The sequence below is a fragment of the Loxodonta africana genome, chromosome 17 (genome assembly GCF_030014295.1).
Source record: "Loxodonta africana isolate mLoxAfr1 chromosome 17, mLoxAfr1.hap2, whole genome shotgun sequence".
Classification (NCBI taxonomy): domain Eukaryota; kingdom Metazoa; phylum Chordata; class Mammalia; order Proboscidea; family Elephantidae; genus Loxodonta; species Loxodonta africana.
In genome coordinates, this window is record NC_087358.1 from 83,719,814 (window position 1) to 83,742,038 (window position 22,225).

The following is a 22,225-nucleotide window of genomic DNA, read 5'->3' on the forward strand; positions in this document are numbered from 1 at the left end:
GTTGTTTGTTGTTAGGGGTTTAGGGTTGTTTGTTGTTTGGGGTTTAAGGTTGTTTGTTGTTAGGAGGTTAGGGTTGTTTGTTGTTACGGGTTTAGGTTAGTTTCTTGTTAGGGGTTTAGTGTTGTTTGTTGTTAGGGGGTTAGTGTTTGTTGTTAGGGGTTTAGGGTTGTTTCTTGTTGGCGTTTAGTAGTTTTTGTTGTTAGGGTGTTAGTGTTGTTTGTTGTTAGGGGGTTAGTGTTGTTTGTTCTTACGGGGTTAGTGTTGTTTGTGGTTAGGGTGTTAGTGTTGTTTGTGGATAGGGGGTGTGCGTTGTTGGTTGTTAGGGGGTTAGGATTGTTTGTTGTTAGGGGTTTAGGGTTGTTTGTTGTTAGGGGCTTAAGGTTGTTTGTTGTTAGGAGGTTAGGGTTGTTTGTTGTTACGGGTTTAGGTTAGTTTCTTGTTAGGGGTTTAGTGTTTTTTGTTGTTAGGGGGTCAGTGTTTGTTGTTAGGGGTTTAGGGTTGTTTCTTGTTGGGTTTTAGTGGTTTTTGTTGTTAGGGTGTTAGTGTTGTTTGTTGTTAGGGGGTTAGTGTTGTTTGTTCTTCCGGGGTTAGTGTTGTTTGTGGTTAGGGTGTTAGTGTTGTTTGTGGTTAGGGGGTTAGTGTTGTTTGTTCTTACGGGGTTAGTGTTGTTTGTGGTTAGGGTGTTAGTGTTATTTGTGGTTAGGGGGTGTGCGTTGTTGGTTGTTAGGGGGTTAGCATTGTTTGTTGTTAGGGGTTTAGGGTTGTTTGTTGTTAGGGGGTTAAGGTTGTTTGTTGTTAGGAGGTTAGGGATCTTTGTTGTTACAGGGTTAGGTTAGTTTCTTGTTAGGGGTTTAGTGTTGTTTGTTGTTAGGGGGTTAGTGTTTGTTGTTAGGGGTTTAGTGTTGTTTCTTGTTGGGGTTTAGTGGTTTTTGTTGTTAGGGTGTTAGTGTTCTTTGTTGTTAGGGGTTTAGGGTTGTTTGTTGTTAGGGGTTTAAGATTGTTTGTTGTTAGGAGGTTAGGGTTGTTTGTTGTGACGGGGTTAGGTTAGTTTCTTGTTAGGGGTTTAGTGTTTTTTGTTGTTAGGGGGTTAGTGTTTGTTGTTAGGGGTTTAGGGCTGTTTCTTGTTGGGGTTTAGTAGTTTTTGTTGTTAGGGTGTTAGTGTTGTTTGTGGTTAGGGTGTTAGTGTTGTTGTTTGTTAGGGGGATAAGGTTGTTTTTTGTTAGGAGGTTAGGGTTGTTTGTTCTTACAGGGTTAGGTTAGTTTCTTGTTAGGGGTTTAGTGTTGTTTGTTGTTAGGGGGTTAGTGTTTGTTGTTAGGGGTTTAAAGTTGTTTCTTGTTGGGGTTTAGTGGTTTTTGTTGTTAGGGTGTTAGTGTTGTTTGTTGTTAGGGGTTTAGGGTTGTTTGTTGTTGGGGGTTTAAGGTTGTTTGTTGTTAGGAGGTTAGGGTTGTTTGTTGTTACGGGGTTAGGTTAGTTTCTTGTTAGGGGTTTAGTGTTGTTTGCTGTTAGGGGGTTAGTGTTTGTTGTTAGGGGTTTAGGGTTGTTTCTTGTTGGGGTTTAGTAGTTTTTGTTGTTAGGGTGTTAGTGTTGTTTGTGGTTAGGGGGTTAGTGTTGTTTGTTCTTACGGGGTTAGTGTTGTTTGTGGTTAGGGTGTTAGTGTTGTTTGTGGTTAGGGGGTGAGAGTTGTTGCTTGTTAGGGGGTTAGGATTGTTTGTTGTTAGGGGTTTAGGGTTGTTTGTTTTTAGGGGGTTAAGGTTGTTTGTTGTTAGGAGGTTAGGGCTGTTTGTTGTTACAGGTTTAGGTTAGTTTCTTGTTAGGGGTTTAGTGTTGTTTGTTGTTAGGGGGTTCGTGTTTGTTGTTAGGGGTTTAAGGTTGTTTCTTGTTGGAGTTTAGTAGTTTTTCTTGTTAGGGTGTTAGTGTTGTTTGTGGTTAGGGGGTTAGTGTTGTTGTTTGTTAGGGGGTTAGGGTTGTTTGTTGTTGGGGTTTAGTGGTTTTTGTTGTTAGGGTGTTAGTGTTGTTTGTTGTTAGGGGTTTAGGGTTTTTTGTTGTTAGGGGTTTAAGGTTGTTTGTTGTTAGGAGGTTAGGGTTGTTTGTTGTTACGGGGTTAGGTTAGTTTCTTGTTAGAGGTTTAGTGTTGTTTGTTGTTAGGGGGTTAGTGTTTGTTTTTAGGGCTTTAGGGTTGTTTCTTGTTGTTTTTTAGTAGTTTTTGTTGTTAGGGTGTTAGTGTTGTTTGTGGTTAGGGGGTTAGTGTTGTTGTTTGTTAGGGGGTTAGGGTTGTTTGTTGTTAGAAGGGTAGGGTTGTTTGTTGTTAGGGGTTTAGGGTTGTTTGTTGTTAGGAGGTTAGGGTTGTTTGTTGTTACGGAGTTATGTTAGTTTCTTGTTAGGGGTTTAGTGTTGTTTGTTGTTAGGGGGTTAGTGTTTGTTGTTAGGGGTGTAGGGTTTTTTCTTGTTGGGGTTTAGTAGTTTTTGTTGTTAGGGTGTTAGTGTTGTTTGTTGTTAGGGGGTTAGTGTTGTTTGTTCTTACGGGGTTTGTGTTGTTTGTGGTTAGGGTGTTAGTGTTGTTTGTGGTTAGAGGATTAGCGTTATTGGTTGTTAGGGGGTTAGGATTGTTTGTTGTTAGGGGTTTAGGGTTGTTTGTTGTTAGGGGGTTAAGGTTGTTTGTTGTTAGGAGGTTAGGGTTGTTTGTTGTTACAGGGTTAGGTTAGTTTCTTGTTAGGGGTTTAGTGTTGTTTGTTGTTAGGGGGTTAGTGTTTGTTGTTAGGGGTTTAGTGTTGTTTCTTGTTGGGGTTTAGTGGTTTTTGTTGTTAGGGTGTTAGTGTTGTTTGTTGATAGGGGTTTAGGGTTGTTTGTTGTTAGGGGTTTAAGGTTGTTTGTTGTTAGGAGGTTAGGGTTGTTTGTTGTTACGGGGTTAGGTTAGTTTCTTGTTAGGGGTTTAGTGTTGTTTGTTGTTAGGGGGTTAGTGTTTGTTGTTAGGGGTTTAGTGTTGTTTCTTGTTGGGGTTTAGTGGTTTTTGTTGTTAGGGTGTTAGTGTTGTTTGTTGATAGGCGTTTAGGGTTGTTTGTTGTTAGGGGTTTAAGGTTGTTTGTTGTTAGGAGGTTAGGGTTGTTTGTTGTTACGGGGTTAGGTTAGTTTCTTGTTAGGGGTTTAGTGTTGTTTGTTGTTAGGGGGTTAGTGTTTGTTGTTAGGGGTTTAGGAATGTTTCTTGTTGGGGTTTAGTAGTTTTTCTTGTTAGGGTGTTAGTGTTGTTTGTTGTTAGGGGGTTAGTGTTGTTTGTTCTTACGGGGTTAGTGTTGTTTGTGGTTAGGGGGTGTGCGTTGTTGGTTGTTAGGGGGTTAGGATTGTTTGTTGTTAGGGGTTTAGGGTTGTTTGTTGGTAGGGGGTTAAGGTTGTTTGTTGTTAGGAGGTTAGGGTTGTTTGTTGTTACAGAGTTAGGTTAGTTTCTTGTTAGGGGTTTAGTGTTGTTTGTTGTTAGGGGGTTAGTGTTTGTTGTTAGGGGTTTAGTGTTGTTTCTTGTTGGGGTTTAGTGGTTTTTGTTGTTAGGGTGTTAGTGTTGTTTCTTGTTAGGGGTTTAGGGTTGTTTGTTGTTAGGGGTTTAAGGTTGTTTGTTGTTAGGGGGTTAGGGTTGTTTGTTGTTACGGGGTTAGGTTAGTTTCTTGTTAGGGGTTTAGTGTTGTTTGTTGTTAGGGGGTTAGTGTTTGTTGTTAGGGGTTTAGGGTTGTTTCTTGTTGGGGTTTAGTAGTTTTAGTTGTTAGGGTGTTAGTGTTGTTTGTGGTTAGGGGCTTAGTGTTGTTGTTTGTTAGGGGGTTAGGGTTGTTTGTTGTTAGGAGGTTAGGGTTGTTTGTTGTTACAGGGTTAGGTTAGTTTATTGTCAGGGGTTTAGTGTTGTTTGTTGTTAGGGGGTTAGTGTTTGTTGTTAGGGGTTTAGTGTTGTTTCTTGTTGGCGTTTAGTAGTTTTTGTTGTTAGGGTGTTAGTGTTGTTTGTTGTTAGGGGGTTAGTGTTGTTTGTTCTTACGGGGTTAGTGTTGTTTGTGGTTAGGGTGTTAGTGTTGTTTGTGGATAGGGGGTGTGCGTTGTTGGTTGTTAGGGGGTTAGGATTGTTTGTTGTTAGGGGTTTAGGGTTGTTTGTTGTTAGGGGCTTAAGGTTGTTTCTTGTTAGGAGGTTAGGGTTGTTTGTTGTTACGGGTTTAGGTTAGTTTCTTGTTAGGGGTTTAGTGTTGTCTGTTGTTAGGGGGTTAGTGTTTGTTGTTAGGGGTTTAGTGTTGTTTCTTGTTGGGGTTTAGTGTTTTTTGTTGTTAGGGTGTTAGTGTTTTTTGTTGTTAGGGGTTTAGGGTTGTTTGTTGTTAGGGGTATAAGGTTGTTTGTTGTTAGGAGGTTAGGGTTGTTTGTTGTTACGGGGTTAGGTTATTTTCTTGTAAGGGGTTTAGTGTTGTTTGTTGTTAGGGGGTTAGTGTTTTTTGTTAGGGGTTTAAGGTTGTTTCTTGTTGGGGTTTAGTGGTTTTTGTTGTTAGGGTGTTAGTGTTGTTTGTTGTTAGGGGTTTAGGGTTGTTTGTTGTTAGGGGTTTAAGGTTGTTTGCTGTTAGGAGGTTAGGGTTGTTTGTTGTTACGGGGTTAGGTTAGTTTCTTGTTAGGGGTTTAGTGTTGTTTGTTGTTAGGGGGTTAGTGTTTGTTGTTAGGGGTTTAGGGTTGTTTCTTGTTGGGGTTTAGTAGTTTTTGTTGTTAGGGTGTTAGTGTTGTTTGTGGTTAGGGGGTTAGTGTTGTTGTTTGTTAGGGGGTTAGGGTTGTTTGTTGTTAGGAGGTTAGGGTTGTTTGTTTTTAAAGGGTTAGGTTAGTTTCTTGTTAGGGGTTTAGTGATGTTTGTTGTTAGGGGGTTAGTGTTTGTTGTTAGGGGTTTAGTGTTGTTTCTTGTTGGGGTTTAGTGGTTTTTGTTGTTAGGGTGTTAGTGTTGTTTGTTGATAGGGGTTTAGGGTTGTTTGTTGTTAGGGGTTTAAGGTTGTTTGTTGTTAGGAGGTTAGGGTTGTTTGTTGTTACGGGGTTAGGTTAGTTTCTTGTTAGGGGTTTAGTGTTGTTTGTTGTTAGGGGGTTAGTGTTTGTTGTTAGGGGTTTAGTGTTGTTTCTTGTTGGGGTTTAGTGGTTTTTGTTGTTAGGGTGTTAGTGTTGTTTGTTGATAGGCGTTTAGGGTTGTGTGTTGTTAGGGGTTTAAGGTTGTTTGTTGTTAGGAGGTTAGGGTTGTTTGTTGTTACGGGGTTAGGTTAGTTTCTTGTTAGGGGTTTAGTGTTGTTTGTTGTTAGGGGGTTAGTGTTTGTTGTTAGGGGTTTAGGAATGTTTCTTGTTGGGGTTTAGTAGTTTTTCTTGTTAGGGTGTTAGTGTTGTTTGTTGTTAGGGGGTTAGTGTTGTTTGTTCTTACGGGGTTAGTGTTGTTTGTGGTTAGGGTGTTAGTGTTGTTTGTGGTTAGGGGGTGTGCGTTATTGGTTGTTAGGGGGTTAGGATTGTTTGTTGTTAGGGGTTTAGGGTTGTTTGTTGGTAGGGGGTTAAGGTTGTTTGTTGTTAGGAGGTTAGGGTTGTTTGTTGTTACAGAGTTAGGTTAGTTTCTTGTTAGGGGTTTAGTGTTGTTTGTTGTTAGGGGGTTAGTGTTTGTTGTTAGGGGTTTAGTGTTGTTTCTTGTTGGGGTTTAGTGGTTTTTGTTGTTAGGGTGTTAGTGTTGTTTCTTGTTAGGGGTTTAGGGTTGTTTGTTGTTAGGGGTTTAAGGTTGTTTGTTGTTAGGGGGTTAGGTTTGTTTGTTGTTACGGGGTTAGGTTAGTTTCTTGTTAGGGGTTTAGTGTTGTTTGTTGTTAGGGGGTTAGTGTTTGTTGTTAGGGGTTTAGGGTTGTTTCTTGTTGGGGTTTAGTAGTTTTAGTTGTTAGGGTGTTAGTGTTGTTTGTGGTTAGGGTCTTAGTGTTGTTGTTTGTTAGGGGGTTAGGGTTGTTTGTTGTTAGGAGTTTAGGGTTGTTTGTTGTTACAGGGTTAGGTTAGTTTATTGTCAGGGGTTTAGTGTTGTTTGTTGTTAGGGGGTTAGTGTTTGTTGTTAGGGGTTTAGTGTTGTTTCTTGTTGGCGTTTAGTAGTTTTTGTTGTTAGGGTGTTAGTGTTGTTTGTTGTTAGGGGGTTAGTGTTGTTTGTTCTTACGGGGTTAGTGTTGTTTGTGGTTAGGGTGTTAGTGTTGTTTGTGGATAGGGGGTGTGCGTTGTTGGTTGTTAGGGGGTTAGGATTGTTTGTTGTTAGGGGTTTAGGGTTGTTTGTTGTTAGGGGCTTAAGGTTGTTTGTTGTTAGGAGGTTAGGGTTGTTTGTTGTTACGGGTTTAGGTTAGTTTCTTGTTAGGGGTTTAGTGTTGTTTGTTGTTAGGGGGTTAGTGTTTGTTGTTAGGGGTTTAGTGTTGTTTCTTGTTGGGGTTTAGTGTTTTTTGTTGTTAGGGTGTTAGTGTTTTTTGTTGTTAGGGGTTTAGGGTTGTTTGTTGTTAGGGGTATAAGGTTGTTTCTTGTTAGGGGTTTAGTGTTGTTTGTTGTTACGGGGTTAGGTTATTTTCTTGTAAGGGGTTTAGTGTTGTTTGTTGTTAGGGGGTTAGTGTTTTTTGTTAGGGGTTTAGGGTTGTTTCTTGTTGGGGTTTAGTGGTTTTTGTTGTTAGGGTGTTAGTGTTGTTTGTTGTTAGGGGTTTAGGGTTGTTTGTTAGGGGTTTAAGGTTGTTTGCTGTTAGGAGGTTAGGGTTGTTTGTTGTTACGGGGTTAGGTTAGTTTCTTGTTAGGGGTTTAGTGTTGTTTGTTGTTAGGGGGTTAGTGTTTGTTGTTAGGGGTTTAGGGTTGTTTCTTGTTGGGGTTTAGTAGTTTTTGTTGTTAGGGTGTTAGTGTTGTTTGTGGTTAGGGGGTTAGTGTTGTTGTTTGTTAGGGGGTTAGGGTTGTTTGTTGTTAGGAGGTTAGGGTTGTTTGTTTTTAAAGGGTTAGGTTAGTTTCTTGTTAGGGGTTTAGTGATGTTTGTTGTTAGGGGGTTAGTGTTTGTTGTTAGGGGTTTAGTGTTGTTTCTTGTTGGGGTTTAGTGGTTTTTGTTGTTAGGGCGTTAGTGTTGTTTGTTGTTAGGGGTTTAGGGTTGTTTGTTGTTAGGGGTTTAAGGTTGTTTGTTGTTAGGAGGTTAGGGTTGTTTGTTGTTACGGGGTTAGGTAAGTTGCTTGTTAGGGGTTTAGTGTTGTTTGTTGTTAGGGGGTTAGTGTTTGTTGTTCGGGGTTTAGGGTTGTTTCTTGTTGGGTTTAGTAGTTTTTGTTGTTAGGGTGTTAGTGTTGTTTGTTGTTAGGGGGTTAGTGTAGTTTGTTCTTACGGGGTTAGTGTTGTTTGTGGTTAGGGTGTTAGTGTTGTTTGTGGTTAGGGGGTGTGCGTTGTTGGTTGTTAGGGGGTTAGGTTAGTTTCTTGTTAGGGGTTTAGTGTTGTTTGTTGTTAGGGGGTTAGTGTTTGTTGTTAGGGGTTTAGGGTTGTTTCTTGTTGGGGTTTAGTAGTTTTTCTTGTTAGGGTGTTAGTGTTGTTTGTGGTTAGGGGGTTAGTGTTGTTGTTTGTTAGGGGGTTAGGGTTGTTTGTTGTTGGGGTTTAGTGGTTTTTGTTGTTAGGGTGTTAGTGTTGTTTGTTGTTAGGGGTTTACGGTTTTTTGTTGTTAGGGGTTTAAGGTTGTTTGTTGTTAGGAGGTTAGGGTTGTTTGTTGTTACCGGGTTAGGTTAGTTTCTTGTTAGAGGTTTAGTGTTGTTTGTTGTTAGGGGGTTAGTGTTTGTTTTTAGGGCTTTAGGGTTGTTTCTTGTTGTTTTTTAGTAGTTTTTGTTGTTAGGGTGTTAGTGTTGTTTGTGGTTAGGGGGTTAGTGTTGTTGTTTGTTAGGGGGTTAGGGTTGTTTGTTGTTAGAAGGGTAGGGTTGTTTGTTGTTAGGGGTTTAGGGTTGTTTGTTGTTAGGTTAGGGTTGTTTGTTGTTACGGAGTTATGTTAGTTTCTTGTTAGGGGTTTAGTGTTGTTTGTTGTTAGGGGGTTAGTGTTTGTTGTTAGGGGTGTAGGGTTGTTTCTTGTTGGGGTTTAGTAGTTTTTGTTGTTAGGGTGTTAGTGTTGTTTGTTGTTAGGGGGTTAGTGTTGTTTGTTCTTACGGGGTTTGTGTTGTTTGTGGTTAGGGTGTTAGTGTTGTTTGTGGTTAGAGGATGAGCGTTATTGGTTGTTAGGGGGTTAGGATTGTTTGTTGTTAGGGGTTTAGGGTTGTTTGTTGTTAGGGGGTTAAGGTTGTTTGTTGTTAGGAGGTTACGGTTGTTTGTTGTTACAGGGTTAGGTTAGTTTCTTGTTAGGGGTTTAGTGTTGTTTGTTGTTAGGGGGTTAGTGTTTGTTGTTAGGGGTTTAGTGTTGTTTCTTGTTGGGGTTTAGTGGTTTTTGTTGTTAGGGTGTTAGTGTTGTTTGTTGATAGGGGTTTAGGGTTGTTTGTTGTTAGGGGTTTAAGGTTGTTTGTTGTTAGGAGGTTAGGGTTGTTTGTTGTTACGGGGTTAGGTTAGTTTCTTGTTAGGGGTTTAGTGTTGTTTGTTGTTAGGGGGTTAGTGTTTGTTGTTAGGGGTTTAGGGTTGTTTCTTGTTGGGTTTAGTAGTTTTTGTTGTTAGGGTGTTAGTGTTGTTTGTTGTTAGGGGGTTAGTGTAGTTTGTTCTTACGGGGTTAGTGTTGTTTGTGGTTAGGGTGTTAGTGTTGTTTGTGGTTAGGGGGTGTGCGTTGTTGGTTGTTAGGGGGTTAGGATTGTTTGTTGTTAGGGGTTTAGGGTTGTTTGTTGGTAGGGGGTTAAGGTTGTTTGTTGTTAGGAGGTTAGGGTTGTTTGTTGTTACAGAGTTAGGTTAGTTTCTTGTTAGGGGTTTAGTGTTGTTTGTTGTTAGGGGGTTAGTGTTTGTTGTTAGGGGTTTAGTGTTGTTTCTTGTTGGGGTTTAGTGGTTTTTGTTGTTAGGGTGTTAGTGTTGTTTCTTGTTAGGGGTTTAGGGTTGTTTGTTGTTAGGGGTTTAAGGTTGTTTGTTGTTAGGGGGTTAGGGTTGTTTGTTGTTACGGGGTTAGGTTAGTTTCTTGTTAGGGGTTTAGTGTTTGTTGTTGGGGGTTAGTGTTTGTTGTTAGGGGTTTAGGGTTGTTTCTTGTTGGGGTTTAGTAGTTTTAGTTGTTAGGGTGTTAGTGTTGTTTGTGGTTAGGGGCTTAGTGTTGTTGTTTGTTAGGGGGTTAGGGTTGTTTGTTGTTAGGAGGTTAGGGTTGTTTGTTGTTACAGGGTTAGGTTAGTTTATTGTCAGGGGTTTAGTGTTGTTTGTTGTTAGGGGGTTAGTGTTTGTTGTTAGGGGTTTAGTGTTGTTTCTTGTTTGGGTTTAGTGGTTTTTGTTCTTAGGGTGTTAGTGTTGTTTGTTGTTAGGGGTTTAGGGTTGTTTGTTGTTAGGGGTTTAATTTTGTTTGTTGTTAGGAGGTTAGGGTTGTTTGTTGTTACGGGGTTAGGTTAGTTTCTTGTTAGGGGTTTAGTGTTGTTTGCTGTTAGAGGGTTAGTGTTTGTTGTTAGGGGTTTAGGGTTGTTTCTTGTTGGGGTTTAGTAGTTTTTGTTGTTAGGGTGTTAGTGTTGTTTGTGGTTAGGGGGTTAGTGTTGTTTGTTCTTACGGGGTTAGTGTTGTTTGTGGTTAGGGTGTTAGTGTTGTTTGTGGTTGGGGGTGAGAGTTGTTGGTTGTTAGGGGGTTAGGAATGTTTGCTGTTAGGGGTTTAGGGTTGTTTGTTTTTAGGGGGTTAAGGTTGTTTGTTGTTAGGAGGTTAGGGCTGTTTGTTGTTACAGGGTTAGGTTAGTTTCTTGTTAGGGGTTTAGTGTTGTTTGTTGTTAGGGGGTTAGTGTTTGTTGTTACGGGTTTAGTGTTGTTTCTTGTTGGGGTTTAGTGGTTGTTATTGTTAGGGTGTTAGTGTTGTTTGTTGTTAGGTGTTTAGGGTTGTTTGTTGTTAGGGGGTTCGTGTTTGTTGTTAGGGGTTTAAGGTTGTTTCTTGTTGGAGTTTAGTAGTTTTTCTTGTTAGGGTGTTAGTGTTGTTTGTGATTAGGGGGTTAGTGTTGTTGTTTGTTAGGGGGTTAGGGTTGTTTGTTGTTGGGGTTTAGTGGTTTTTGTTGTTAGGGTGTTAGTGTTGTTTGTTGTTAGGGGTTTAGGGTTTTTTGTTGTTAGGGGTTTAAGGTTGTTTGTTGTTAGGAGGTTAGGGTTGTTTGTTGTTACGGGGTTAGGTTAGTTTCTTGTTAGAGGTTTAGTGTTGTTTGTTGTTAGGGGGTTAGTGTTTGTTTTTAGGGCTTTAGGGTTGTTTCTTGTTGTTTTTTTGTAGTTTTTGTTGTTAGGGTGTTAGTGTTGTTTGTGGTTAGGGGGTTAGTGTTGTTGTTTGTTAGGGGGTTAGGGTTGTTTGTTGTTAGAAGGGTAGGGTTGTTTGTTGTTAGGGGTTTGGGGTTGTTTGTTGTTAGGAGGTTAGGGTTGTTTGTTGTTACGGAGTTATGTTAGTTTCTTGTTAGGGGTTTAGTGTTGTTTGTTGTTAGGGGGTTAGTGTTTGTTGTTAGGGGTGTAGGGTTTTTTCTTGTTGGGGTTTAGTAGTTTTTGTTGTTAGGGTGTTAGTGTTGTTTGTTGTTAGGGGGTTAGCGTTGTTTGTTCTTACGGGGTTTGTGTTGTTTGTGGTTAGGGTGTTAGTGTTGTTTGTGGTTAGAGGATGAGCGTTATTGGTTGTTAGGGGGTTAGGATTGTTTGTTGTTAGGGGTTTAGGGTTGTTTGTTGTTAGGGGGTTAAGGTTGTTTGTTGTTAGGAGGTTAGGGTTGTTTGTTGTTACAGGGTTAGGTTAGTTTCTTGTTAGGGGTTTAGTGTTGTTTGTTGTTAGGGGGTTAGTGTTTGTTGTTAGGGGTTTAGTGTTGTTTCTTGTTGGGGTTTAGTGGTTTTTGTTGTTAGGGTGTCAGTGTTGTTTGTTGATAGGGGTTTAGGGTTGTTTGTTGTTAGGGGTTTAAGGTTGTTTGTTGTTAGGAGGTTAGGGTTGTTTGTTGTTACGGGGTTAGGTTAGTTTCTTGTTAGGGGTTTAGTGTTGTTTGTTGTTAGGGGGTTAGTGTTTGTTGTTAGGGGTTTAGGAATGTTTCTTGTTGGCGTTTAGTAGTTTTTGTTGTTAGGGTGTTAGTGTTGTTTGTTGTTAGGGGGTTAGTGTTGTTTGTTCTTACGGGGTTAGTGTTGTTTGTGGTTAGGGTGTTAGTGTTGTTTGTGGATAGGGGGTGTGCGTTGTTGGTTGTTAGGGGGTTAGGATTGTTTGTTGTTAGGGGTTTAGGGTTGTTTGTTGTTAGGGGCTTAAGGTTGTTTGTTGTTAGGAGGTTAGGGTTGTTTGTTGTTACGGGTTTAGGTTAGTTTCTTGTTAGGGGTTTAGTGTTGTTTGTTGTTAGGGGGTTAGTGTTTGTTGTTAGGGGTTTAGTGTTGTTTCTTGTAGGGGTTTAGTGTTTTTTGTTGTTAGGGTGTTAGTGTTTTTTGTTGTTAGGGGTTTAGGGTTGTTTGTTGTTAGGGGTATAAGGTTGTTTGTTGTTAGGAGGTTAGGGTTGTTTGTTGTTACGGGGTTAGGTTATTTTCTTGTAAGGGGTTTAGTGTTGTTTGTTGTTAGGGGGTTAGAGTTTTTTGTTAGGGGTTTAGGGTTGTTTCTTGTTGGGGTTTAGTGGTTTTTGTTGTTAGGGTGTTAGTGTTGTTTGTTGTTAGGGGTTTAGGGTTGTTTGTTGTTAGGGGTTTAAGGTTGTTTGCTGTTAGGAGGTTAGGGTTGTTTGTTGTTACGGGGTTAGGTTAGTTTCTTGTTAGGGGTTTAGTGTTGTTTGTTGTTAGGGGGTTAGTGTTTGTTGTTAGGGGTTTAGGGTTGTTTCTTGTTGGGGTTTAGTAGTTTTTGTTGTTAGGGTGTTAGTGTTGTTTGTGGTTAGGGGGTTAGTGTTGTTGTTTGTTACGGGCTTAGGGTTGTTTGTTGTTAGGAGGTTAGGGTTGTTTGTTTTTAAAGGGTTAGGTTAGTTTCTTGTTAGGGGTTTAGTGATGTTTGTTGTTAGGGGGTTAGTGTTTGTTGTTAGGGGTTTAGTGGTGTTTCTTGTTGGGGTTTAGTGGTTTTTGTTTTTAGGGCGTTAGTGTTGTTTGTTGTTAGGGGTTTAGGGTTGTTTGTTGTTAGGGGTTTAAGGTTGTTTGTTGTTAGGAGGTTAGGGTTGTTTGTTGTTACGGGGTTAGGTAAGTTGTTTGTTAGGGGTTTAGTGTTGTTTGTTGTTAGGGGGTTAGTGTTTGTTGTTCGGGGTTTAGGGTTGTTTCTTGTTGGGTTTAGTAGTTTTTGTTGTTAGGGTGTTAGTGTTGTTTGTTGTTAGGGGGTTAGTGTAGTTTGTTCTTACGGGGTTAGTGTTGTTTGTAGTTAGGGTGTTAGTGTTGTTTGTGGTTAGGGGGTGTGCGTTGTTGGTTGTTAGGGGGTTAGGTTAGTTTCTTGTTAGGGGTTTAGTGTTGTTGTTAGGGGGTTAGTGTTTGTTGTTACGGGTTTAGTGTTGTTTCTTGTTGGGGTTTAGTGGTTTTTATTGTTAGGGTGTTAGTGCTGTTTGTTGTTAGGGGTTTAGGGTTTTTTGTTGTTGGGGGTTAGTGTTTGTTGTTACGGGTTTAGTGTTGTTTCTTGTTGGGGTTTAGTGGTTTTTATTGTTAGGGTGTTAGTGCTGTTTGTTGTTAGGGGTTTAGGATTGTTTGTTGTTGGGGGTTAGTGTTTGTTGTTAGGGGTTTAGGGTTGTTTCTTGTTGGGGTTTAGTAGTTTTTGTTGTTAGGGTGTTAGTGTTGTTTGTTGTTAGGGGGTTAGTGTTGTTTGTTCTTACGGGGTTAGTGTTGTTTGTGGTTAGGGTGTTAGTGTTGTTTGTGGTTAGGGGGTGAGCGTTGTTGGTTGTTAAAGGGTTAGGATTGTTTGTTGTTAGGGGGTTAAGGTTGTTTGTTATTCGGAGGATAGGGTTGTTTTTTTTACAGGGTTAGGTTAGTTTCTTGTTAAGGGTTTAGTGTTGTTTGTTGTTATGGGGTTAGTGTTTGTTGTTAGGGGTTTAGGGTTGTTTGTTGTTGGGGGTTAGTGTTTGCTGTTAGGGGTTTAGGGTTGTTTCTTGTTGGAGTTTAGTAGTTTTTGTTGTTAGGGTGTTAGTGGTGTTTGTGGTTAGGGGGTTAGTGTTTGTTGTTAGGGGTTTAGTGTTGTTTCTTGTTGGGGTTTAGTGGTTTTTGTTGTTAGGGTGTTAGTGTTTTTTTTGTTAGGGCGTTAGTGTTGTTTGTTCTTACGGGGTTAGTGTTGTTTGTGGTTAGGGTGTTAGTGTTGTTTGTGGTTAGGGTGTTAGTGTTGTTTGTGGTTAGGGGGTGAGCGTTGTTGGTTGTTAGAGGGTTAGGATAGTTTGTTGTTAGGGGGTTAAGGTTGTTTGTTGTTAGGAGGTTAGGGTTGTTTTTTGTTACAGGGTTAGGTTAGTTTCTTGTTAAGGGTTTAGTGTTGTTTGTTGTTAGGGGGTTATTGTTTGTTGTTAGGGGTTTAGTGTTGTTTCTTGTTGGGGTTTAGTGTTTTTTGTTGTTAGGGTGTTAGTGTTGTTTGTTGTTAGGGGTTTAGGGTTGTTTGTTGTTAGGGGGTTAAGGTGGTTTGTTGTTAGGAGGTTAGGGTTGTTTGTTGTTACAGGGTTAGGTTAGTTTCTTGTTAGGGGTTTAGTGATGTTTGTTGTTAGGGGGTTAGTGTTTGTTGTTAGGGGTTTAGTGTTGTTTCTTGTTGGGGTTTAGTGGTTTTTGTTGTTAGGGTGTTAGTGTTGTTTGTTGTTAGGGGTTTAGGGTTGTTTGTTGTTAGGGGTTTAAGGTTGTTTGCTGTTAGGAGGTTAGGGTTGTTTGTTGTTACGGGGTTAGGTTAGTTTCTTGTTAGGGGTTTAGTGTTGTTTGTTGTTAGGGGGTTAGTGTTTGTTGTTAGGGGTTTAGGGTTGTTTCTTGATGGGGTTTAGTAGTTTTTGTTGTTAGGGTGTTAGTGTTGTTTGTGGTTAGGGGGTTAGTGTTGTTGTTTGTTACGGGCTTAGGGTTGTTTGTTGTTAGGAGGTTAGGGTTGTTTGTTTTTACAGGGTTAGTTTAGTTTCTTGTTAGGGGTTTAGTGTTGTTTGTTGTTAGGGGGTTAGTGTTTGTTGTTAGGGGTTTAGTGTTGTTTCTTGTTGGGGTTTAGTGGTTTTTGCTGTTAGGGTGTTAGTGTTGTTTGTTGTTAGGGGTTTAGGGTTGTTTGTTTTTAGGGGTTTAAGGTTTTTTGTTGTTAGGAGGTTAGGGATGTTTGTTGTTACGGGGTTAGGTTAGTTTCTTGTTAGGGGTTTAGTGTTGTTTGTTGTTAGGGGGTTAGTGTTTGTTGTTAGGGGTTTAGGGTAGTTTCTTGTTGGGGTTTAGTAGTTTTTGTTGTTAGGGTGTTAGTGTTGTTTGTTGTTAGGGGGTTAGTGTAGTTTGTTCTTACGGGGTTAGTGTTGATTGTGGTTAGGGTGTTAGTGTTGTTTGTGGTTAGGGGGTGTGCGTTGTTGGTTGTTAGGGGATTAGGATTGTTTGTTGTTAGGGGGTTAAGGATGTTTGTTGTTAGGATGTTAGGGTTGTTTGTTGTTACAGGGTTAGGTTAGTTTCTTGTTAGGGGTTTAGTGTTGTTTGTTGTTAGGGGTTTAGTGTTTGTTGTTAGGGGTTTAGTGTTGTTTCTTGTTGGGGTTTAGTGGTTTTTGTTGTTAGGGTGTTAGTGTTGTTTGTTGTTAGGGGTTTAGGGTTGTTTGTTGTTGGGGGTTAGTGTTTGCTGTTAGGGGTTTAGGGTTGTTTCTTGTTGGAGTTTAGTAGTTTTTGTTGTTAGGGTGTTAGTGGTGTTTGTGGTTAGGGGGTTAGTGTTTGTTGTTAGGGGTTTAGTGTTGTTTCTTGTTGGGGTTTAGTGTTTTTTGTTGTTAGGGTGTTAGTGTTGTTTGTTGTTAGGGGTTTAGGGTTGTTTGTTGTTAGGGGTTTAAGGTTGTTTGTTGTTAGGAGGTTAGGGTTGTTTGTTGTTACGGGGTTAGGTTACTTTCTTGTTAGGGGTTTAGTGTTGTTTGTTGTTGGGGGGTTAGTGTTTGTTGTTAGGGGTTTAGGGTTGTTTCTTGTTGGGGTTTAGTAGTTTTTGTTGTTACGGTGTTAGTGTTGTTTGTGGTTAGGGGGTTAGTGTTGTTGTTTGTTAGGGGCTTAGGGTTGTTTGTTGTTAGGAGGTTAGGGTTGTTTGTTTTCACAGGGTTTGGTTAGTTTCTTGTTAGGGGTTTAGTGTTGTTTCTTGTTAGGGGTTTAGGGTTGTTTGTTGTTAGGGGTTTGAGGTTGATTGCTGTTAGGAGGTTAGGGTTGTTTGTTGTTACGGAGTTAGGTTAGTTTCTTGTTAGGGGTTTAGTGTTGTTTGTTGTTGGGGGTTAGTGTTTGTTGTTAGGGGTTTAGGGTTGTTTCTTGTTGGGGTTTAGTAGTTTTTGTTGTTAGGGTGTTAGTGTTGTTTGTTGTTAGGGGGTTAGTGTTGTTTGTTCTTACGGGGTTAGTGTTGTTTGTGGTTAGGGTGTTAGTGTTGTTTGTGGTTAGGGGGTGAGCGTTGTTGGTTGTTAAAGGGTTAGGATTGTTTGTTGTTAGGGGGTTAAGGTTGTTTGTTGTTCGGAGGATAGGGTTGTTTTTTTTACAGGGTTAGGTTAGTTTCTTGTTAAGGGTTTAGTGTTGTTTGTTGTTATGGGGTTAGTGTTTGTTGTTAGGGGTTTAGGGTTGTTTGTTGTTGGGGGTTAGTGTTTGCTGTTAGGGGTTTAGGGTTGTTTCTTGTTGGAGTTTAGTAGTTTTTGTTGTTAGGGTGTTAGTGGTGTTTGTGGTTAGGGGGTTAGTGTTTGTTGTTAGGGGTTTAGTGTTGTTTCTTGTTGGGGTTTAGTGGTTTTTGTTGTTAGGGTGTTAGTGTTTTTTTTGTTAGGGCGTTAGTGTTGTTTGTTCTTACGGGGTTAGTGTTGTTTGTGGTTAGGGTGTTAGTGTTGTTTGTGGTTAGGGTGTTAGTGTTGTTTGTGGTTAGGGGGTGAGCGTTGTTGGTTGTTAGAGGGTTAGGATAGTTTGTTGTTAGGGGGTTAAGGTTGTTTGTTGTTAGGAGGTTAGGGTTGTTTTTTGTTACAGGGTTAGGTTAGTTTCTTGTTAAGGGTTTAGTGTTGTTTGTTGTTTGGGGGTTATTGTTTGTTGTTAGGGGTTTAGTGTTGTTTCTTGTTGGGGTTTAGTGTTTTTTGTTGTTAGGGTGTTAGTGTTGTTTGTTGTTAGGGGTTTAGGGTTGTTTGTTGTTAGGGGGTTAAGGTGGTTTGTTGTTAGGAGGTTAGGGTTGTTTGTTGTTACAGGGTTAGGTTAGTTTCTTGTTAGGGGTTTAGTGATGTTTGTTGTTAGGGGGTTAGTGTTTGTTGTTAGGGGTTTAGTGTTGTTTCTTGTTGGGGTTTAGTGGTTTTTGTTGTTAGGGTGTTAGTGTTGTTTGTTGTTAGGGGTTTAGGGTTGTTTGTTGTTAGGGGTTTAAGGTTGTTTGCTGTTAGGAGGTTAGGGTTGTTTGTTGTTACGGGGTTAGGTTAGTTTCTTGTTAGGGGTTTAGTGTTGTTTGTTGTTAGGGGGTTAGTGTTTGTTGTTAGGGGTTTAGGGTTGTTTCTTGATGGGGTTTAGTAGTTTTTGTTGTTAGGGTGTTAGTGTTGTTTGTGGTTAGGGGGTTAGTGTTGTTGTTTGTTACGGGCTTAGGGTTGTTTGTTGTTAGGAGGTTAGGGTTGTTTGTTTTTACACGGTTAGTTTAGTTTCTTGTTAGGGGTTTAGTGTTGTTTGTTGTTAGGGGGTTAGTGTTTGTTGTTAGGGGTTTAGTGTTGTTTCTTGTTGGGGTTTAGTGGTTTTTGCTGTTAGGGTGTTAGTGTTGTTTGTTGTTAGGGGTTTAGGGTTGTTTGTTTTTAGGGGTTTAAGGTTTTTTGTTGTTAGGAGGTTAGGGATGTTTGTTGTTACGGGTTTAGGTTAGTTTCTTGTTAGGGGTTTAGTGTTGTTTGTTGTTAGGGGGTTAGTGTTTGTTGTTAGGGGTTTAGGGTAGTTTCTTGTTGGGGTTTAGTAGTTTTTGTTGTTAGGGTGTTAGTGTTGTTTGTTGTTAGGGGGTTAGTGTAGTTTGTTCTTACGGGGTTAGTGTTGATTGTGGTTAGGGTGTTAGTGTTGTTTGTGGTTAGGGGGTGTGCGTTGTTGGTTGTTAGGGGATTAGGATTGTTTGTTGTTAGGGGGTTAAGGATGTTTGTTGTTAGGATGTTAGGGTTGTTTGTTGTTACAGGGTTAGGTTAGTTTCTTGTTAGGGGTTTAGTGTTGTTTGTTGTTAGGGGTTTAGTGTTTGTTGTTAGGGGTTTAGTGTTGTTTCTTGTTGGGGTTTAGTGGTTTTTGTTGTTAGGGTGTTAGTGTTGTTTGTTGTTAGGGGTTTAGGGTTGTTTGTTGTTGGGGGTTAGTGTTTGCAGTTAGGCGTTTAGGGTTGTTTCTTGTTGGAGTTTAGTAGTTTTTGTTGTTAGGGTGTTAGTGGTGTTTGTGGTTAGGGGGTTAGTGTTTGTTGTTAGGGGTTTAGTGTTGTTTCTTGTTGGGGTTTAGTGTTTTTTGTTGTTAGGGTGTTAGTGTTGTTTGTTGTTAGGGGTTTAGGGTTGTTTGTTGTTAGGGGTTTAAGGTTGTTTGTTGTTAGGAGGTTAGGGTTGTTTGTTGTTACGGGGTTAGGTTACTTTCTTGTTAGGGGTTTAGTGTTGTTTGTTGTTGGGGGGTTAGTGTTTGTTGTTAGGGGTTTAGGGTTGTTTCTTGTTGGGGTTTAGTAGTTTTTGTTGTTAGGGTATTAGTGTTGTTTGTGGTTAGGGGGTTAGTGTTGTTGTTTGTTAGGGGGTTAGGGTTGTTTGTTGTTAGGAGGTTAGGGTTGTTTGTTGTTACAGGGTTAGGTTAGTTTCTTGTTAGGGGTTTAGTGTTGTTTGTTGTTAGGGGGTTACTCTTTGTTGTTAGGGGTTTAGTCTTGTTTCTTGTTGGGGTTTAGTGTTTTTTGTTGTTAGGGTGTTAGTGTTGTTTGTTGTTAGATGTTTAGTGTTGTTTGTTGTTAGGGGTTTAAGGTTGTTTCTTGTTAGGAGGTTAGGGTTGTTTGTTGTTACGGGGTTAGGTTAGTTTCTTGTTAGGGGTTTAGTGTGGTTTGTTGCTAGGGGGTTAGTGTTTGTTGTTAGGGGTTTAGGGTTGTTTCTTTTTGGGGTTTAGTAGTTTTTGTTGTTAGGGTGTTAGTGTTGTTTGTGGTTAGGGTGTTAGTGTTGTTTGTGGTTAGCGGGTTAGTGTTGTTTGTTCTTACGGGGTTAGTGTTGTTTGTGGTTAGGGTGTTAGTGTTGTTTGTGGTTAGGGGGTGAGAGTTGTTGGTTGTTAGGGGGTTAGGATTGTTTGTTGTTAGGGGTTTAGGGTTGTTTGTTGTTAGGGGGTTAAGGTGGTTTGTTGTTAGGAGGTTAAGGCTGTTTGTTGTTACAGGGTTAGGTTAGTTTCTTGTTAGGGGTTTAGTGTTGTTTGTTGTTAGGGGGTTAGTGTTTGTTGTTAGGGGTTTAGTGTTGTTTCTTGTTGGGGTTTAGTGGTTTTTGTTGTTAGGGTGTTAGTGTTGTTTGTTGTTAGGGGTTTAGGGTTGTTTGTTGTTAGGGGTTTAAGGTTGTTTGTTCTTAGGAGGTTAGGGTTGTTTGTTGTTACGGGGTTAGGTTAGTTTCTTGTTAGGGGTTTAGTGTTGTTTGTTGTTAGGGGGTTAGTGTTTGTTGTTAGGGGTTTAGGGTTGTTTCTTGTTGGGGTTTAGTAGTTTTTGTTGTTAGGGTAATCGTGTTGTTTGTGGTTAGGGGGTTAGTGTTGTTGTTTGTTAGGGGGTTAGGGTTGTTTGTTGTTAGGAGGTTAGGGTTGTTTGTTGTTAGGGGGTTAAGGTGGTTTGTTGTTAGGAGGTTAAGGCTGTTTGTTGTTACAGGGTTAGGTTAGTTTCTTGTTAGGGGTTTAGTGTTGTTTGTTGTTAGGGGGTTAGTGTTTGTTGTTAGGGGTTTAGTCTTGTTTCTTGTTGGGGTTTAGTGTTTTTTGTTGTTAGGGTGTTAGTGTTGTTTGTTGTTAGAGGTTTAGGGTTGTTTGTTGTTAGGGGTTTAAGGTTGTTTGTTGTTAGGAGGTTAGGGTTGTTTGTTGTTACGGGGTTAGGTTAGTTTCTTGTTAGGGGTTTAGTGTGGTTTGTTGCTAGGGGGTTAGTGTTTGTTGTTAGGGGTTTAGGGTTGTTTCTTTTTGGGGTTTAGTAGTTTTTGTTGTTAGGGTGTTAGTGTTGTTTGTGGTTAGGGTGTTAGTGTTGTTTGTGCTTAGGGGGTGAGAGTTGTTGGTTGTTAGGGGGTTAGGATTGTTTGTTGTTAGGGGTATAGGGTTGTTTGCTGTTAGGGGGTTAAGGTGGTTTGTTGTTAGGAGGTTAGGGTTGTTTGTTGTTACAGGGTTAGGTTAGTTTCTTGTTAGGGGTTTAGTGTTGTTTGTTGTTAGGGGGTTAGTGTTTGTTGTTAGGGGTTTAGTGTTGTTTCTTGTTGGGGTTTCGTGTTTTTTGTTGTTAGGGTGTTAGTGTTGTTTGTTGTTAGGGGTTTAGGGTTGTTTGATGTTAGGGGTTTAAGGTTGTTTGTTGTTAGGAAGTTAGGGTTGTTTGTTGTTACGGGTTTAGGTTAGTTTCTTGTTAGGGGTTTAGTGTTGTTTGTTGTTAGGGGGTTAGTGTTTGTTGTTAGGGGTTTAGGGTTGTTTCTTTTTGGGGTTTAGTAGTTTTTGTTGTTAGGGTGTTAGTGTTGTTTGTGGTTAGGGTGTTAGTGTTGATTGTGGTTAGGGGGTTAGTGTTGTTTGTTCTTACGGGGTTAGTGTTGTTTGTGGTTACGGTGTTAGTGTTGTTTGTGGTTAGGGGGTGAGAGTTGTTGGTTGTTAGGGGGTTAGGATTGTTTGTTGTTAGGGGTTTAGGGTTGTTTGTTGTTAGGGGGTTAAGGTGGTTTGTTGTTAGGAGGTTAAGGCTGTTTGTTGTTACAGGGTTAGGTTAGTTTCTTGTTAGGGGTTTAGTGTTGTTTGTTGTTAGGGGGTTAGTGTTTGTTGTTAGGGGTTTAGTGTTGTTTCTTGTTGGGGTTTAGTGGTTTTTGTTGTTAGGGTGTTAGTGTAGTTTGTTGTTAGGGGTTTAGGGTTGTTTGTTGTTAGGGGTTTAATGTTGTTTGTTCTTAGGAGGTTAGGGTTGTTTGTTGTTACGGGGTTAGGTTAGTTTCTTGTTAGGGGTTTAGTGTTGTTTGTTGTTAGGGGGTTAGTGTTTGTTGTTAGGGGTTTAGGGTTGTTTCTTGTTGGGGTTTAGTAGTTTTTGTTGTTAGGGTAATAGTGTTGTTTGTGGTTAGGGGGTTAGTGTTGTTGTTTGTTAGGGGGTTAGGGTTGTTTGTTGTTAGGAGGTTAGGGTTGTTTGTTGTTAGGGGGTTAAGGTGGTTTGTTGTTAGGAGGTTAAGGCTGTTTGTTGTTACAGGGTTAGGTTAGTTTCTTGTTAGGGGTTTAGTGTTGTTTGTTGTTAGGGGGTTAGTGTTTGTTGTTAGGGGTTTAGTCTTGTTTCTTGTTGGGGTTTAGTGTTTTTTGTTGTTAGGGTGTTAGTGTTGTTTGTTGTTAGAGGTTTAGGGTTGTTTGTTGTTAGGGGTTTAAGGTTGTTTGTTGTTAGGAGGTTAGGGTTGTTTGTTGTTACGGGGTTAGGTTAGTTTCTTGTTAGGGGTTTAGTGTGGTTTGTTGCTAGGGGGTTAGTGTTTGTTGTTAGGGGTTTAGGGTTGTTTCTTTTTGGGGTTTAGTAGTTTTTGTTGTTAGGGTGTTAGTGTTGTTTGTGGTTAGGGTGTTAGTGTTGTTTGTGCTTAGGGGGTGAGAGTTGTTGGTTGTTAGGGGGTTAGGATTGTTTGTTGTTAGGGGTATAGGGTTGTTTGTTGTTAGGGGGTTAAGGTGGTTTGTTGTTAGGAGGTTAGGGTTGTTTGTTGTTACAGGGTTAGGTTAGTTTCTTGTTAGGGGTTTAGTGTTGTTTGTTGTTAGGGGGTTAGTGTTTGTTGTTAGGGGTTTAGTGTTGTTTCTTGTTGGGGTTTCGTGTTTTTTGTTGTTAGGGTGTTAGTGTTGTTTGTTGTTAGGGGTTTAGGGTTGTTTGTTGTTAGGGGTTTAAGGTTGTTTGTTGTTAGGAAGTTAGGGTTGTTTGTTGTTACAGGTTTAGGTTAGTTTCTTGTTAGGGGTTTAGTGTTGTTTGTTGTTAGGGGGTTAGTGTTTGTTGTTAGGGGTTTAGGGTTGTTTCTTGTTGGGGTTTAGTAGTTTTTGTTGTTAGGGTATTAGTGTTGTTTGTGGTTAGGGGGTTAGTGTTGTTGTTTGTTAGGGGGATAGGGTTGTTTGTTGTTAGGAGGTTAGGGTTGTTTGTTGTTACAGGGTTAGGTTAGTTTCTTGTTAGGGGTTTAGTGTTGTTTGTTGTTAGGGGGTTAGTGTTTGTTGTTAGGGGTTTAGTCTTGTTTCTTGTTGGGGTTTAGTGTTTTTTGTTGTTAGGGTGTTAGTGTTGTTTGTTGTTAGAGGTTTAGGGTTGTTTGTTGTTAGGGGTTTAAGGTTGTTTGTTGTTAGGAGGTTAGGGTTGTTTGTTGTTACGGGGTTAGGTTAGTTTCTTGTTAGGGGTTTAGTGTGGTTCCTTGCTAGGGGGTTAGTGTTTGTTGTTAGGGGTTTAGGGTTGTTTCTTTTGGGGGTTTAGTAGTTTTTGTTGTTAGGGTGTTAGTGTTGTTTGTGGTTAGGGTGTTAGTGTTGTTTGTGATTAGGGGGTGAGAGTTGTTGGTTGTTAGGGGGTTAGTGTTGTTTGTTGTTAGGGGTTTAGGGTTGTTTGTTGTTAGGGGTTTAAGGTTGTTTGTTGTTAGGAGGTTAGGGTTGTTTGTTGTTACAGGGTTAGGTTAGTTTCTTGTTAGGGGTTTAGTGTTGTTTGTTGTCAGGGGGTTAGTGTTTGTTATTAGGGGTTTAGTGTTGTTTCTTGTTAGGGGGTTAGTGTTTGTTGTTAGGGGTTTAGTGTTGTTTGTTGTTAGGGGGTTAGTGTTTGTTGTTAGGGGTTTAGTGTTGTTTCTTGTTGGGGTTTAGTGGTTTTTGTTGTAAGGGTGTTAGTGTTGTTTGTTGTTAGGGGTTTAGGGTTGTTTGTTGTTAGGGGGTTAGTGTTTGTTGTTAGGGGTTTAGGGTTGTTTCTTGTTGGGGTTTAGTAGTTTTTGT